This window comes from Cebus imitator, unplaced genomic scaffold (genome assembly GCF_001604975.1).
Source record: "Cebus imitator isolate Cc_AM_T3 unplaced genomic scaffold, Cebus_imitator-1.0 Scaffold90, whole genome shotgun sequence".
Lineage (NCBI taxonomy): Eukaryota > Metazoa > Chordata > Mammalia > Primates > Cebidae > Cebus > Cebus imitator.
The window spans coordinates 6,440,010-6,456,782 of NW_016107405.1; the positions used below are offsets into that span (position 1 = coordinate 6,440,010).

General features: G+C 37.4%; 1 protein-coding gene across 1 annotated transcript in view; it reads left to right on the top strand.

Moving 5' to 3' along the window:
* ANKRD7 (ankyrin repeat domain 7) overlaps positions 1-14,090 on the top strand; it is an 86,919-nt gene extending 72,829 nt beyond the window's left edge. The window contains exon 7 of the mRNA XM_017535082.1: positions 14,044-14,090. The gene's annotated coding sequence lies outside the window, so the exon portion shown is untranslated. The remainder of the gene's footprint in view (positions 1-14,043) is intronic.
* The last annotated feature ends 2,683 nt before the right edge of the window (positions 14,091-16,773 follow it).

Consider the following 16,773-nt stretch of genomic DNA (forward strand, 5'->3'; position numbering starts at 1 on the left):
GCTGGGATTACAGGCGTGAGCCACCGCGCCCGGCCCACATGTTTTAGATTATTATAATGGCTGCACCTTTGTTAAGATTTATGATTTTAATGCAAGATTGATTTAGAGTCTTCATGACTATTATGCAAGATTTGTACTCCTGCAGTGGATTTGTCTCTTCACCCTTCATCAGATGTGGAGTAAAAAAGGTCTTATATTCACTGAGTTAAAAGAGAAAAAAAGGTAGGTAAATTATATCAAGTTATTTATATTTGATGTATGTCATAGGGATACAAATAATGCTGTTAAATAAGCAAATGCTTCTGAATAAGGATGAAGGGAATTTGTCTTTTAGTTTAGTTATCTCATTTGAGATATTTAAATAAGCCCACAGTAAAAAGCATACACAGAAAGCACTGTGTTTCCCAGCATTTTAATAGAAACCTAGTCAGAGCTTCCTGCCTATCTGGTGATTCACTGTACAACACTGCTGTGCATGGGTTAGTTATACCCTTTTTCAGTTACTCTGCTGCGCTGTATGAATGCGATTCTTTTCTATGTGTGCTGCAATATAAGGAAGGTAGAAAATACTGGCTAGGCAACACTAATACTAAAAACAATTTTTACTTTGGGCTTTAGGAATTGTATGACTGCCCCTTTACACTGTTGACCTCTGGGAAAAGATTAGCAACAGCAAAAATGTGTTCTTTGCCTTCTTAAAGAATTGACTAAAAAATTTCTACTGACCAACAGTTTTTAAATTCAGTCAACTTCACAGGGAAAGCAAATGAATGAACACCATTAGGGAATGGCTCCTCCACTCCAATGCTATCAAATAAGATGTAATCAGTAGACGACCTGAATACCATGTACAAAATCTGCTATCCTGAGAAACTCATTTGATTACTGAAGCAGGGATTTAAAGGGTGACTTCCATAATAATTAAACCAGAAATAAAATAGTCCTAGAAAGATAAGCAGGTGATAGTCTCCTGCTTTGATTTCTAGATCTCCATTATCTGAAAATTCATCTGAAAGGCAGTAGGCAAGAGCTAAAACAACAGGGTGCTATTTCATTAGAAAAAAAAAGATATTTCAAAACTGAAAATATTAATAGAACCATTACTTACTAACATGGATAATTGATAGAATATTGATCTGAATGAATGAAAACACTGCATTGCAAAATCTATTCAAAGAAAGAAAAGTTAGTTCTTTCCAAATTTATAGTTATATAAATAAGCCTATTAAAATATGTTCTTATTAAATGTCCTTTTTATCAGGTTGAAATGATTCATGATTAGTTAGCCTCCTAGGATTTCTATAGCAAACTACCACAAACTGTGTGGCTTAAAACAACAGCAATTTATTCTCTCATGGTTCTGGAGTCTAGAAGTCTGAAATCAAGAGCTGGCAGGTTGGATCCTTCTGAAGACCTTAAGAATCTGTTTCATGATTCTCACCTTCTGGTGTTTGTCTGCAATCTTTGATGTTTCGTCTTCTAGATGTATCACTCTAATCTCTGCTTCTATTTTCACATAACATTCTCTCCATGTATTTCCCGGTGTTCAGATTTCTCTCTTCTGTATAAGGACACGACTCATTGGCTTAAGGCCCACCCTAGTCCAGTATGACCTCATCTTAACTAATTACATCTGTGAAGAGGCTGTTTACAAATAAGATCAAATTCTGAGGTTCTGAATGGATCTGAATTTTGGGGAACACTATTCAATCCTGTATAATTAATACAGTAAACCACCAGCCCAGACATTTAGCTACACCCCCCACACACTAATGAGTTGTATGCATATGCAAATATAGCTGCAATGCTTGGAGTTATTTTTTAAGAAACAAAATTTGACCTGTAATTCCAGCACTTTGGGGGACGAAACTGGATGGGTCACTTGAGCGCAGGAGTTTGAGACTAACCTGGGCAACATGATGAAACCCCCTCTCTGCAAAACAGATAAACAAACAAAAGTTGGCTGCACATGGTGTTGTGTGCTTATAGTTCTAGCTACTTAGGAGGCAACTGAGCCAGAGAGGTTGAGGTAGCAGTGAGCTATGATTTTGCCACTGCATTCCATCATCAGTGTCAGAGGGAGACCCAGTCTCAAAACAAACAAACAAAAGAAACAAAATTTGCTATATATATATTTTTATTACCAATTTATTTGTGACTCTTTAATATTGATATGATAAATATAAACTTAGCTCATTTCTTATTTTAATTACCACATATTCCAAATGTATTAAATTAGAACAAATGATTTTATCATAATGATACTTGGAATTCATTAGTATAACCATCATCTACATAATAACTCCCATTTTACTGGAGAAATAAATGTGACAAAAAAGGGAATGCAGTGAAAGTATGTTACCTAAAGTGATTTTCTTCAATTAAATGGCTCATGAATCTAATTTGTTCATTCCAATATGTATTGCTAAAATAAAGTTGTTTTTTTTTAACCAAAGTGTTTTCTTGCATTAATGTGGATGTTCAAAATAATCATGGCTGCTGGATAAATAAATCGTAAACTATGGCTGAATGATATCACACTGGGTTACCCTGCTACTTCCCTGTCCTCTAGTTTTCTCAGGCTGACTTTATTTTAAAATCCAAAAAGAGTATAGTGGCATCCAAGTATCTACTTGGAGGAGCCCACTGGTGCCCTCCCCAATATTTTGCTAGTTCCTGCGTAAGAGGGAGAAGAGGTTACCTTCTTTATTAGTCCATTCCCACACTGCTAATAAAGACATACCCAAGACTGGATAATTTATAAAGGAAAGAAGTTTAACTGACTCACAGTTCAGCATGGCTGGGAGGCCTCAGGAAACTTACAATCATGATGGAAAGTGAAGGTGAAGCAAGGCACCTTCTTCACAAGGTGGCAGGAAGGAGAAGTGCCAAGTGAAAGGAGAAGAGCCCCTTATATAACCATCAGATCTTGTGAGAACTCACTCACTGTCATGAGAACAGCATGGGGGATACCACCCCCATGATTCAATTACCACCACCTAGTCTTTCCGTTGACACATGGAGATTATGGGGATTCCAATTCAAGATGAGATTTAGGTAGGGACACAAAGCCTAACTGTATCATTCTTCTCTGGCTCCTTCAAAAATCTCATGTCTCTTTTACATTTTAAAACCGATCATGCCTTCCCAATAGTTCCCCAAAGTCTTAAGTCATTCCAGCATTAACCCAAAAGTCCAAGTCCAAAGTCTCATCTGAGACAAGGCAAATCCGTTCTGCCTATGATACTGTAAAATCAAAAGCAAGTTAGTTACTTCCTAGATACAATGAAAGTACAGACATTGGGTAAATACAGCCATTTCAAATAGGTTAAATTGACCAGAACAAAGGGGTTATAGGCCCCATGCAATTCTGAAATCCAGCAGATCAATCAAATCTTAAAGCTTTGAAATGATCCCCTTTGACTCATGTCTGACATCCAGGTCATTCTGATACAAAAGGTGGGCTCGCATGGCCTTGGGCAACTCCACTTCTATGACTTTGCAGGGTATAATGCCTTTCATGGCTGCTTTCATGAGCAGGCATTGAGTTTCTGCATATTTTCCAGGCACATAGTGCAAGCTGTTGGTGGATCTACCATTCTGGGGTCTGGAGGATGGTGGCCCTCTTCTCACAGCTCCACTAGGCAGGGCCTCAGTGTGGATTCTGTGTGAGGGCTCTAACCTCACATTTCCCTCTGTACTGCCCTAGCAGAGGTTCTTCATGAGGGCTCTTCTCCCTGCAGAAAACTTCTGCCTTGACGTTCAGGCATTTCCTTACATCCTCTGAAATCTAGGTGGAGGTTCCCAAATTTCAATTCTTGACTTCTGTGCACCTACATGCCTAACACCATGTGGAAGCTGACAAGGCTTAGGACTTGCACCCTCTGAAACCAGACCTATATGTTGTCCCCTTTTAGCCATAACTGGTATGCATGAAACCAAGTCTGGAGACTGCACAAAACAGCAAGGCCATGGGCACAGCCCGTGAAACTTTTTTCTTCCCTAGCCTCTCGCCTGTGATGAGAGGGCAGGCCATGAAGTTCTCTAATATGCCCTTGAGACATTTTTCCGATTGTCTTGGAGATTAACATTTAACTCCTCATTACATATGCAAGTTTTGGCAGCTGAATTGAATTTCTTCTCAGAAAATGAGTTTTTCTTTTCTATTGCATTGTCTGGCTGCAAATTTTCTAAACTTTTATGAACTGCTTCCCCTTTAAACCTAAGTTCCAATTTGAAATCATCTTTTTGTTAATACATAAAACCAAAAGCTTTTAGGAGCACCCAAGTCACATATTGAGTGCTTTGTTGCTTAGAAATTTATTTTGCCGTATACCGTAAATCATCTCCCTCAAGTTCAAAGCTCTACAGATCTCTAGTGCAGGGACAAAATGCCATCAGTCTCTTTGCTAAATCACAGCAAGAATCACCTTTATTCCAGTTCCAAACAAGTTCTTTTTCTCCATTGAGATCACCTCAGCCTGAACTTTATTGTCCTATTACCATTTTGGTCAGAGCCATTTGACAAGTCTCTAGGAAGTTCCAAACTTTCCCACATCTTCCTGTCTTCTAGGCCTTCCAAGTCTCTGGGAAGTTCAAACCTCTGCTTGTTACCCATTCCAAAGTCACTTTCACATTTTCTTTATAGCAGCACAAAGCCTAATGATATCACCTTCCATCTATTTTAGTCAATGTTAGTTCTCTTGTCTTAGTATTACTCTGAGAATTTGCTGCTGCCCCCCTACCACTTTATTTTTGCTTGGCTTCATCTCGTGCTGGACTACATCTCTCTTTTTTCACTTTTCTATATTTCCACTCCGTGATTGTTACATCTGGCAATCTTTCATTGAAGTTTTGGTGACCATGCCAAGCCTATAAAAAAACTAAAATATTAATCACTGTTCTTAGAAACTTCCTGCAATCAGTTAACACATGGCTTTCTCACTTGCCATGTCCCTTTGGATGCCTGCATCCTTCCATCATATTGTTGGGCCTTGTTTTGTTTTTCCACTATGCCCTTTCTCTTGCACTATTCTCATAATGTCACATTTTTCTTTCTTAGATATATAGAACATATTAGACTTTTCTTTGTTTTATCCTCTCTTTCCAAACCACACTCTAGGAAGTAGTAGAGGTATAAATAAAGCAGTTACCTTTCAAGCTCAAAGGAGTCCATCAAGACATTTCGCTGACAAAAATAGATAAGAAAAAGCACCACCTCATATTAGTATTGGCATTTTCCTAAAATCCCTTAAAGGCACTGTAGTAACTGAACTTTGAATTTATCTTCAGACTCTACTGCACATTTTGCTGACAACAATGCCTTTTTGACAACCTAAGAACTGGTAAGTGTTCTCCCCAGCATTAACCCTAAGGGAGTGTTCTGAGGTGTCTCCCTGTACTTTATGATCTGCATGGGTGAAGGAAGAAAATTTACATTAAAGACTCGGAATAAGATGGAGCTGTAATGTTTTAACACAAGACATTTGGGAAGTAGAGATAAGCTATGTATAGGCCCACATGAGACTTACAAAGAGTTAGTTGTGAATATTTTGAAGTTTATGGCTTATGAGCAACTCTCTTTAATTGTCCTGACTTGTTACTTGAGAAACAATTTATGCAGAATCTGTCTGCAGTAAAAAATCAATGTCTGGTAAAAAATATAAGAGTTTTTTGCCCATTGTGATTGTGAGGTGCCATTGTTCACATTTTACAATTAAATAAACAAGAATACTGGGTATGAAATACTCTCATCCATATGTCATATGAATGACACAGTTGAAAAATAAGGTGAATGAACTCTGGCTTCTGAGTCACTCTTTTTATCTCTAGTAAAGTGCATTTTTTCAAGAATGGAGAAAACACATGGAGCTATTTTCATCACAGCAAAGAATTACATAGTATGATCATAACCAACCCATCAAACCTAGTAGTGAAGAAAGAAAGTCTTTTTATTTCACAGATGGGTTGTGTGATATGGGTCAGTTAACTGATTGGTTAATTTTTCTTTGTATTTACATATCTTCTGTTGTCCATATCCTAGAAAACTGTACATTATTAATGAACTCCTTACTCTTGTTTCTGAAGTGTTTAGAAGCTATCATTTCTTATCAGCTAAAGGTAAAATAGGAATATGAACATAATAAATTAGTTTAGATTGAAATAACTTATGAATGACATTAATGATATTACTTAGGTTTGCGTCATCTTGCCAAAACCACAGGGAGCAACAGTTAAACAAAGCAAAAGAATAACTTGCTACTAAAACAGAAAATGAGTATGAGTTTTCTATTACCAAATAAAAGTATCTACAGTAATTATAACCTCCCGTCTGTCTTGCACCATAAACTGTTGCAAAATATTGTCTCCTAGATTCAGCGTAGTGAGAGAAAGTCTCTTCATTATTGTGATGTAAGAACACTTAAATAACATATGTAAAGCACCTTGAATATTTAGTAGGCGAACAATTAACTTGAATTTTCTTTTACCATTGCTTATAAGGTTTTTACATAGATAATGAAAAAAAGTTTTTCATGAGGGCTGCAGAAAAAATAATAATGCTTATGCAAATTTGAATGAATTTTCAGAATATTTTCAGCCTTTGTAGTGAACATTTTTCGCTACATTAGTTGCTTTTACTATAATTTTTATATTACTCAACTAAGATGACAATAAGTTATCTATTGAGTTGGTATTTTTTTTTCAGATACAGATATGAGTAAAATGTTAAATTTGTTATGAATTTACTTAAGAGAACCATGGACAAGAACTTCCTGAAAAGGTAGGGGCAGGAAATCGAAATGCCAAGCTCTCTGAATGTTCTGCCCTGGTGCTGGCAGTTGGATTAAGCTCTCATCTCTAAATAAGCATTAATCTTATTAGTGCTTCTGACATTTTCTTCACCTTCCCATCTTCTTGAAATTGCTAGTAGAGTTGCTCCATGCACTCATGTTCTTGGGGAGTTTTCAAGATATTTGGACACTTTCCCTGATTTTCTTTCTGCTCATCTTCCTGGTAATAACCCAGTTATTTCTCCTTACTTTCAGTTGTTGCATTTGCTGAAGATTGGCTTGCTTTGTTTGTGATTCAAATTTACTCTGAAGTCATTGTCAGGGCCAAGAAAAAGCATCCCTTTTGCCTTTTGAAGGTTTGCTGAAAATCACTGACAGGAGGCAGATTAAGAGGAGAAAAGTCATATACATTTATTTGATCATAGTTTTACATGACAAAAGAGTCTGTAGAATGAAGACCCAAAGATACAGGGGAAATTGTCCATTTTTATATTTCGGTTTAACAAAGTACAGACAGCTGTGTAGAAATATGATTGGACAAAAATGCTAATAGACTATTTGGGGAAACTCAGCAAGATTCTTCTTGGCCTCCCTGAGCATACATTTCTTCCTTCTGGGTATGAGGCAGGACCTTTTCTGGAAGGGGGTTCTATATAACTATAGTATATATAACTATAGTAAAACAAGACAGATCAGATAATTTTTTATGGTCAGTTTCTATGCATAAAGGTGGAAAGAAAGTTAGAATATTATTTTTAGCTTTTATAGATGGCTTTGTGGAAAAGGTATCTGTGTTCTGTGACCCGCCCTAGGAAGAGGATTCTAGTTTCTATGCCTAGCCTTAGGGAAGCATGGGACTGAGAGGAGGACAGGGGAAGGTAAGAGAAAGCTTTCCCTTCTGAGGCCTTCATTTTGGGGCATTGTTTTCTGAGTCCCAACACCATACTTGGTGGTTTCTAGGCTCTGAAATCTGGTTTTCCCCACTTTAAATTTCCATGTTGTCTTGTGGTTTTAACAGGCTGAGGCACATGATGAGTATTCAGCAGTTTTAGATGTAATTTCTTGACACTTCAGGTCATTGATTCCTACTGTTTTTTTATTTTCTTTTTTATTTTTATTATACTTTAAGTTCTGGAAATGTGCAGGTTTGTACATAGGTATACATGTGCCATGATGGTTTGCTGCACCCATCAACCTGTCACCTACATTAGATATTTCTCCTAATGTTATCCCTTCCTTGCTCCCCCACCCCTGATAGCCCCATTGTGTGATGTTCCCCTCCCTGTGTCCATATGTTCTCATTGTTCAATTCCCACTTATGATTTCACTGATTTTTTGAAGGGTTTTTTATGTCTCTGTTTCCTTCAGTTCTGCTCTGATCTTAGTTATTACTTGTCTTCTGCTAGCTTTTGAATTTGTTTGCTCTTGCTTCTCTAGTTCTTTTAATTGTGATGTTAGTGTGTCGATTTTAGATCTTTCTTGGTTTCTTATGTGGGCATTTAGTGCTATAAATTTCCCTCTTAACATGGCTGAAGCTGTGTCCCAGAGATTCTGGTACGTTGTGTCTTTGTTCTCATTGGTTTCAAAGAACTTACTTTTTTCTGCCTTAATTTTGTTATTTAGCCAGTTGCTCAGCTTCCATGTAGTTGTGCAGTTTTGAGTGAGTTTCTTAATCCTTTCTTGTGCTTCATCAATTTGGCTATTGATTCTTGTGTATGCTTCATGAAGTTCTCGTTCTGTGTTTTTCAGCTCCATAAGGTCATTTATGTTCTTCTCTAAACTGCTTATTCTAGTTAGCAGTTCCTGTAACCTTTTATCAAGGTTCTTAGTTTCCTTGCATTGGGTTAGAACATATTCCTTTAGCTCAGAGGAGTTTGTTATTATCCACATTCTGAAGTCTACTCTGTTAATTCTCCAAACTCATTTTATGTTCAGTTCTGTTCTCTTGCTGGTGAGGAAATGTGATCCTTTGGAGGAGAAGAGACATTCTGGGTTTTGGAATTTTCAGCCTTTTTGTGCTGGTTTTTCCTCATCTTCATGGATTTGTCTACCTTTTGTCCTTGATGTTAGTGACCTTCAGATGGAATTTTTGTGTGGTCATCCTTTTTGTTGATGTTGATGTTATTGCTTTCTGTTAGTTGGTTTTTCTTTCTAATAGTCAGGACCCTCTTCTGCAGATCTGCTGAAGTTTGCTGGAGGTTCACTCCAGACCCTGTTTCCCTGTGTATCACCAGCAGAAGCTGGAGAACAGCAAAGATTGCTGGCTGCTTCCCCCTCTAGAAGCTTTGTCCTAGGAGGGCACCCAGATGCCAGCTGAAGCTCTCCTGTATGAGCTGTCTGTTGAGCCCTGCTGGGAGGTGTCCCCCCACCATGAGGAGGCACAGGTGTTAGGAACCCACTTTAAGAGGCAGTTTATCCTTTAGCAGATTTGAAGTGCTGGGCTGGGAGATTTGCTGCTCTATTCAGAGCCAGCAGGCAGGAACGTTTAAGTTTGCTGATGCTGCACCCACATCTGCCCCTTCCCCCAGGTGCTCTCTCCCAGAGAGATGGGAGTTTTATCTATAAACCCCTGACTGGGGCTGCTGCCTTTCTTTCAGAGATACCCTGCCCAGAAAGGAGGTGATTCCTACTGTTTTTCTACTACTGCTTCTGGTGGTGGTGAATAATAAACACATATAAAAAAGAAAGGAATATTTTACCTAGTGCTTCACTGAAATCAGATTCAGTATTTTTATCAATAATTATTTACTGAGGTTATCTTGTCCTTGATTTGGAGCTGGTGAACATGTTGTATATATGGGATAGAGTAATATTTTAACTAAAAAATAAAAATTATAGCCCATCAACTGGATGTTTTGTCACAGAAACCCAGTATATCTAGGCAATTTTCAAGTGAATACACTGGTGTCAAGCATTAAACATAACCTATTTTGTTAACCATGTGAAAACATTAAACTAGTAGAACTTTTATTTGGCATGTTATCATCCAGTGACAAAAAATATTAAAGAATGTTAGTGGAAGGAGGTATATATAAAAAACAAATAATAATTTAAGACAAACTATAAAGATATATATACACATTAGAAAATCTCTGTATCTTCATCCACTTGAGCTCCTATATAAGAAAATACCTTAGACTAGGTAATTTATAAGTAACAGAAAATTATTGCTCACAGTTCTTGAGGCAGAGAAGTCCAAGAACAAGATTCCAACAGATTTTGTGTCTGGTGAGGGCTTGCTGTCTCCCTCATAAGATGGCACCTTCTAACTGTGACTTCACATGGTGGAAGGGGCAAGGGAGAATCCTTGAGCCTGGTTTGATAGGGTACCAAAAATTTATGAGAGTGGAACCCTTGTGACTTATTCATGTCCCAAATGTCCCACCTCTTAATACACTTACATTGGGTTTTAGGTTGCAACATATGAAATTTGGAGAAACACCAACATTCAGGACATAGGACTATCTAAAATAACACAGTTGTGGTAATTACCTTTTTGGCCAAAATATTCTTTTAAAGAAATGAGAAACCAGCCTGTACTTAGGTCAAATTATATTTCTAAAAGTTAATAGCTTAGATGGTTTTTATTGTGTCATATAAAAACATTAAAAAATTATATTTAGTTACTTAAGACTGATGTTTTAAAAACAAAAATATGTGAAAAGAATCCACTCTTGAGAATACATTCTTGTGTTGCTAATAACAATTTTGCTGTCATAAATAAAAGGAAACAAATATATGTATAAAGGAGAGCTTTTCTTCATCAGTTTTATTTGACCTTTAATAGAGTCCTGAGATGCTATTAACCTCTTAGAAGTTTTAGAATTTCAAGAATAAAGGGATAATCTGACTGCAGTATTTTTGTATTTTTAATTCTAAGGCCTCTATTATGGTCATATGATCATAATCAGTATGATCATATACTGATTAAAGAATTAGTTTTTCCATTTATCTGCTAATCTTGTAAACAACAACTTGAATGATCAAACAGATGGTAAATATAAATAATTAATATGCAGAATTTTATGTAATCATTTGTATTAATATTTATCTAGCACTTTAAGTTTCCAAATCCCTTTCATGTTACTAATTTCCCCAGAATCCTGGTGCCCATGAGTTTAGGAGCTTTGTTTCTTGCTCAGGAGGCAGGCACCAGCATTGAGGAAATGGACTGGTGTGTTGGGCATCTGGACTTTCTTCTTTTCTCTTTGGTCTGGAAATATGATAAAAGACACATCTAATATCTTTTGCTTATTTGAAAGAATTATCTAATCCCTATGCTAGATTTATGTTATGTTGATTGGGGGGAGGGGAAGGAAAGGCATAATATTTAGACGGCTGTGCTATTACTAAGGGCTGTGCTATTTGAAGGAGAAGTGTGAAAGTTTAACATATCCTTAGCACTTATGTTGTGTTAGGCTATAAAACTCAAAGTTAATAACACTGTCTTCTGCTGTTGGTCCTATTCAGCTTTCATCTTACCCTTCTGTGACTAGAAAGGAGTCTGGATGCAGACCCTAAAAGAGGGCTCTTAGATCTTGCGTAATAAAAAATTCAGGGTGAGTCCATAGAGTAAAGTGGAAGCAAGCTTATTAGAAACATAAAGGAATAAAAGAATGGTTACTCCATAGACAGAGCTTCTGGTTGCCCATTTTTATGGTTATTTCTTGATTTTATGATAAATAAGGGGTGGATTATTCATGCCTCTGCTTTTTAGACCATGTAGGGTAACATCCTGATGTACAAATGCCATCCTGATGGCATTTGTAAACTGTCATGGTGCTGGTGGGAATATAGTAGTGAGGACGACCAGAGGTCACTCTTGTTGCTATATTGGTTCTGGTGGGTTTTAGCCAGCTTATTTACTACAACCTGTTTTATCAGCAAGGTCATTATGAACTGTATCGTGTGCCATCATCCTGTGACTCAGAATGTCTTAACCATCTTGGAATGCATCCCAGTAAGTTTTAGCCTTATTTTACCCAGCCTCTATTGAAGATAGAGTTGCTCTGGTTCAAACACCTCTGACACTTCCAGTCTTGACTACTTCAAACTGTTTCCCATGCTGCTAACACATAACTGCTGGGCATATCTCTCTTAATGCAAATATATTATTTACTCCCCTATTAGAAATTTGTTATGCACTCTCTGTAGCCTACAAGAAAGAGGTAAAGCATCCACCACCCCCTGATCCATCTAGGTCCCCAGTCTCACTCAGCTCATGCTGTAGTAATGAGACAGACACCTCTGGGACTACTTCATACCTCCACACTCTTGCTCCTGGTCCCTACTCCCCAGAATAACCTCTTCCCAGAAAACCTTTCCCATACCCCAGTTAATTCTAAGTACTCTTGTGAAGAAAACCAGAATATTTTACACCAAAATATACTTCTTTGGCATGTTTTAAAATGGTTATTCAGAGGGGCTGCAAAACACAAAAACAGCCCTGAAAAGCTGCCTGGTTTGTAGGAAATTTGCCTCTGTAAAGGATATCTACATTAGTGAAACGAAGTAAACAACAGATGAAAACAGGATTTCTCTGAGGCCCCCCTTGGATCTAGGAAAGGTTAACTCACAGAAAAAAGGGACTTGAAGTCTCATGCTTTTAAAGGTCTGTCAGAGAAGCCTTTACCAAAAACTGCCATCCATTTTTTTTGAGGGCAGCTCTGAGATTACCTGAAATATTTTCATCTGCATAACAAGACAGCCTTTGCTTGACATGCTTTCTTCCCTTTACTCTCCCATAACCTGTGATACCACCTTTCCCTGCCCCCAGGACCTCCAAAGCATCTATTCTTTCTGTAACCTGAGGGTGTAACAATTCTTCAGTTATTTGACCCCTCCTTTGAGCCTCATACCTTGTAGTATGGCTTCCATGTCCATATGCCCTTTAATAAATTTGTATACCCTTCCCTTCCATTAATCTGTCTTTTGTTACAGAGGTATCCCAGCTAGGAACTTATGAGAATTGAGAAAAGAAATTGTACATGTTTTTTTCCTCCCCTTCCATTGCCCTAGGCTTCCATAGACTTCCTACTCATTGGCAGAACAACAGCATAATTGATAGTCTAGGCCTCACGGGGTTTGATCATATAATCTGTCCTTTGCTTTATAGATAACCTTAACTTCCTGAACCTCCCATTCCTTATCAGTAAATAAGGTATTTATAATAATAGTACTTGTCCCAGAAGATTCAGTGAGTTAGTACTTGTAAATTGCTTTAACATTGTGCCTTGCACACTGTAAACATGTAATAAATGTTTTAATTACAATGATGGTATTTTATGCCATTTCCATTATCAGTAATTATGATTGTTATAGCATCTTTTGCATTATGATTTCAACATTATCTTTTCCATGAGTTTGTTTTCCTACTAGACTATCTCCTCCTATAAGGCAGTATTCATTCTATACTAATCTCTGAATCCTCAGAGCTGTGCATTGAATCTCATTCATAATAGGAAGTCAATAGATATTAAATGCTTACAAAATTGCCAGCTTATTGTCTAAATTAGTATTAAAGCATCATACTCTGGTCTTTGCAGAATAGCTAAGAAAAGTGTTTCTTCATAGGCTAGAGATTCAGACGATATGTTTGTTACAAAACTGCCAAGCTTGTATTCCCGCTATGTGGAAACATACCAATGTACTGAGACAGTGGAGATTGCAGCAGAGAAAGAGTTTAATAATTGCAAGGCCACCAAGCAAGGAGATGGGAGGAATCCTCAAGCCTCAAATCCATCTCCTCAAGTGGTGCTGCTCAAGGGTCTTTCAGTTGATTATGGAAGGTGAGGGGCTGGAAAGTTGGGGTTGTTGATTGGTTGAGGTAAGGGGGATAAAATCATCATGTGGCTATCACATTCTTCTGTGAGTCAGTTTCTTGCTGGGCCCTTCAGAGAAGCAGTTTTTATTAATATGCAAAATCTAAAGGGAAAACCCAAAGAGAAAGTTTATTATTTTATATGTTTTAGATTTTATCTATAAAACAAAAAAAGAACACAATATCTGTGACAATGAGTACAAAATAAACAGCAACTAACTATAAGGAAGTGCGGCAAAGGGCAAGCTGCCTTAATAATTACTGCCAATTGTGCTATAAGCCTAGCTAAATTTTATTGTTTTTCTTAATGATTTTATAAAATTTTTTTGGTGATAGTTCTGTGTTCATGTACATTTCTAGTACTTTCAGTGCAGTTTCTGTTGAGTATTCCTGGGGTTTGTTTCTGACAGACATTTTCCATTTTCCCCATAGGTACCAGACTCTTGGAGCCTTACATTCTTCAGCATTTAGAAGGTACTTAAATATTTAATTCCTGTTTTTGAATGTATAATTAAATAGTAAAATTATTTTGTTGTGTGCAGATACTGATGATGTTATTTATATATTAGATTTATGGTTTTTGTTTATTTATTTATTCCTTTATTTTTTGAGGCAGAGTCTCACTCTGTTAACCCAGGCTGAGTGCAGAGGTGCAGTCATGGATCACTACAGCCTGGACATTCTGGGTTAAATCAATCCTCCCACCTCAGCCTCCGAAGTAGCTGGAACTACAGGTATGTGCCATGGTATCTGGCTAATTTTTAATTTTTTGTACAAACAGAGTCTCACCATGTTGCCCAGACTGGTCTCAAACTCCTGGACTCAAGTAATCTTCTGGCCTTGGCCTTCCAAAGTGTGGGGATTACAGTTGTAAGGCAGAGCACCTGGCCTATACCTTTGTTGAAACTCTGAAAGCAGCATGGCAGATAGTAGCTTTAACTGGCCAGTCCTCTTCTCTGTGACTTCTTAATTTCATATCAAAAGAAATTTTTTTTCTTAATTTTTATTTTTGAGGATCTCATAGTCTGTAGTTTTTTTTCTTATCCAAATGCAATATTATTAAATAGATGGTGTTTTTGAATATAACTTTTAGTAGCTTCAATATTTCTGTTTCCTTAGCAAGATGAGAGGGCTTCAATGACAAATAATTTTCTTTTAATCTTGGTAGGACTTGTCAGTTCTGCTGGCATAAACATAGGGTTTTAAATTGAAAACCAAGATTGTTTACTAGATATAGATAGAGATTTACTATAAAATTCTATTATCCAAGACTTCTAAAAGATTGATATATCTTTGCTTATTATTAATACTCCCATGTCTCCTCTTATAGTTTCCTTTTTTTATTGCTTAATGCTTCATTTTTCTTACTTTTTTCTGGAAAAGCATTCAGTATGTAGTATTAGAATGCATAACCTTGTGAGCATATTTATAGCATCTCATTTTTTTAATATGGTGATGAATGATTAATCATAAAGGGTTCACCTGTTTTTATCTTACACAAGATTGAATGTATCCATGATTTAGTACTTTGAAGGTTTTTACAGGGATGTTTATTTGAATGTGGAAATGTTTATTTTTTAAAAATCTGTATTCTAAGATTTGAAAAATCCTTTTGCTCATGCATACAAGCCCTCTCTTCTGTTTAAGACTCCAGGGACTTCAAAAAGAAGTGTAAGTGTTGAGGAGTTTTTTCTCTATTCATCTTGGCTTCATTGACTAGGACTCTGAAAATTAGACAGACAAAGGCAAATTAATAAGAAAAATACAACAACAAACAAGCAAATAAGAAGCTTATTGGCAGGCGTTGTGCAGTCAGGAGTACTCAGTTGATGAATAACTCAAAGACAGGGGTTGGGACTTGGAGAGTATGAAGTGTCTTAACAAAAGAAAAATAGATTTGTAGAGGAATTACAAGAGAAAGAAAAATGCTTTTGGTTTTTAGGGACAGCAGCTGTGAGAAGTCAAGTTTATGGTAGAAACCAATGAAAGAAGGTTATTTTAGTGAGGTTTGCTGCATAGATTCCAGTGGTGGTTTATCTAGTCTGATGAGTTTAGAATTGTCTCTAGTGATTAAGAATACTCTTTCTTTTTCTGATAGAGAAGGGAGGACAGGCAGATTTTTTTGCATCTACTCTTCAATTGCTCTCAACTCAAAATAATGCTGAGAGAATGTGTTCATACTGAATAGTTTCAATAAATGGCATGTATTTTAAAATACACACACAGAAACACACACACGTTTGTGTGTGTTTGCATGTACACACTGGGTAAAACACACAACCCCAATATTTTGAAGTCAAGAGTAGGATCCACAAATAATTCAAATAACTTATTGGAATTACAGGAGAAGGTGAGAAATTTCTTCCCTCTCTACATCATCTTCACATAATTATAGTTAATGTTGTGGCACTAAAACTCAGCAGGGGTTTAGAGCAAGAACTTTAGAATTAGGCTACTGAGAGTTCCAATCATCTTTTTTGCTATTTCCCGAGTGTCGTCTTGGGCATGTTATTTCAATTTTTTCATCAGTATACTTACCATATTGATGCAGGAATTTTTTTGGTGCTGCTTCACCAACTAGAGACCTCTGTGGCCAGTGATGCCCCTGCCTAAGCCCTGCTCATGCCTTCCTTGGCTTGCTGCTGAAGGTTTGGCTATGCAGGCTGTGCTTGGCTTGTGCCCTGACCTGGATCCCATGCTCAGCCTGCAGCTGGGCTGGGTGTTTCCGATCCTGCTTGTATTACAACTCATTCAGTCCCACTGCCTCACTATGGCCATGGCTCCAGGGTTGGTCCAGCACCACCACTGCTTCCTGTCACATGGGGCAGCTTCCCCATGACAGCAGAGGGCAGAGGGTCACAGTGTTAACAGCCTTGTTTGTACTCATGTTTGGTGGGTTCCAAGTTCTTGTCCTGCCTCCAAAAGGAATGAGCTTACAATGACAACCAACAGGTGAGAAGGGTGGATAAGAGTTTTATTGAGCAATGAAATAACTCTCAGTGGAAAGGGGACTTGAATCAGTAATCCCCCACCTGAAGGTAGGTCATCACCCCCAACTGAAGGCGGGCAGTCCCTCTCTCAGTGTGGCTGGGTCTGGGGCTTTTATGGGCTCAGAATGGGTGACTGCATGGTGATTGGTTTATGAGTAAACAAACAAAAAAA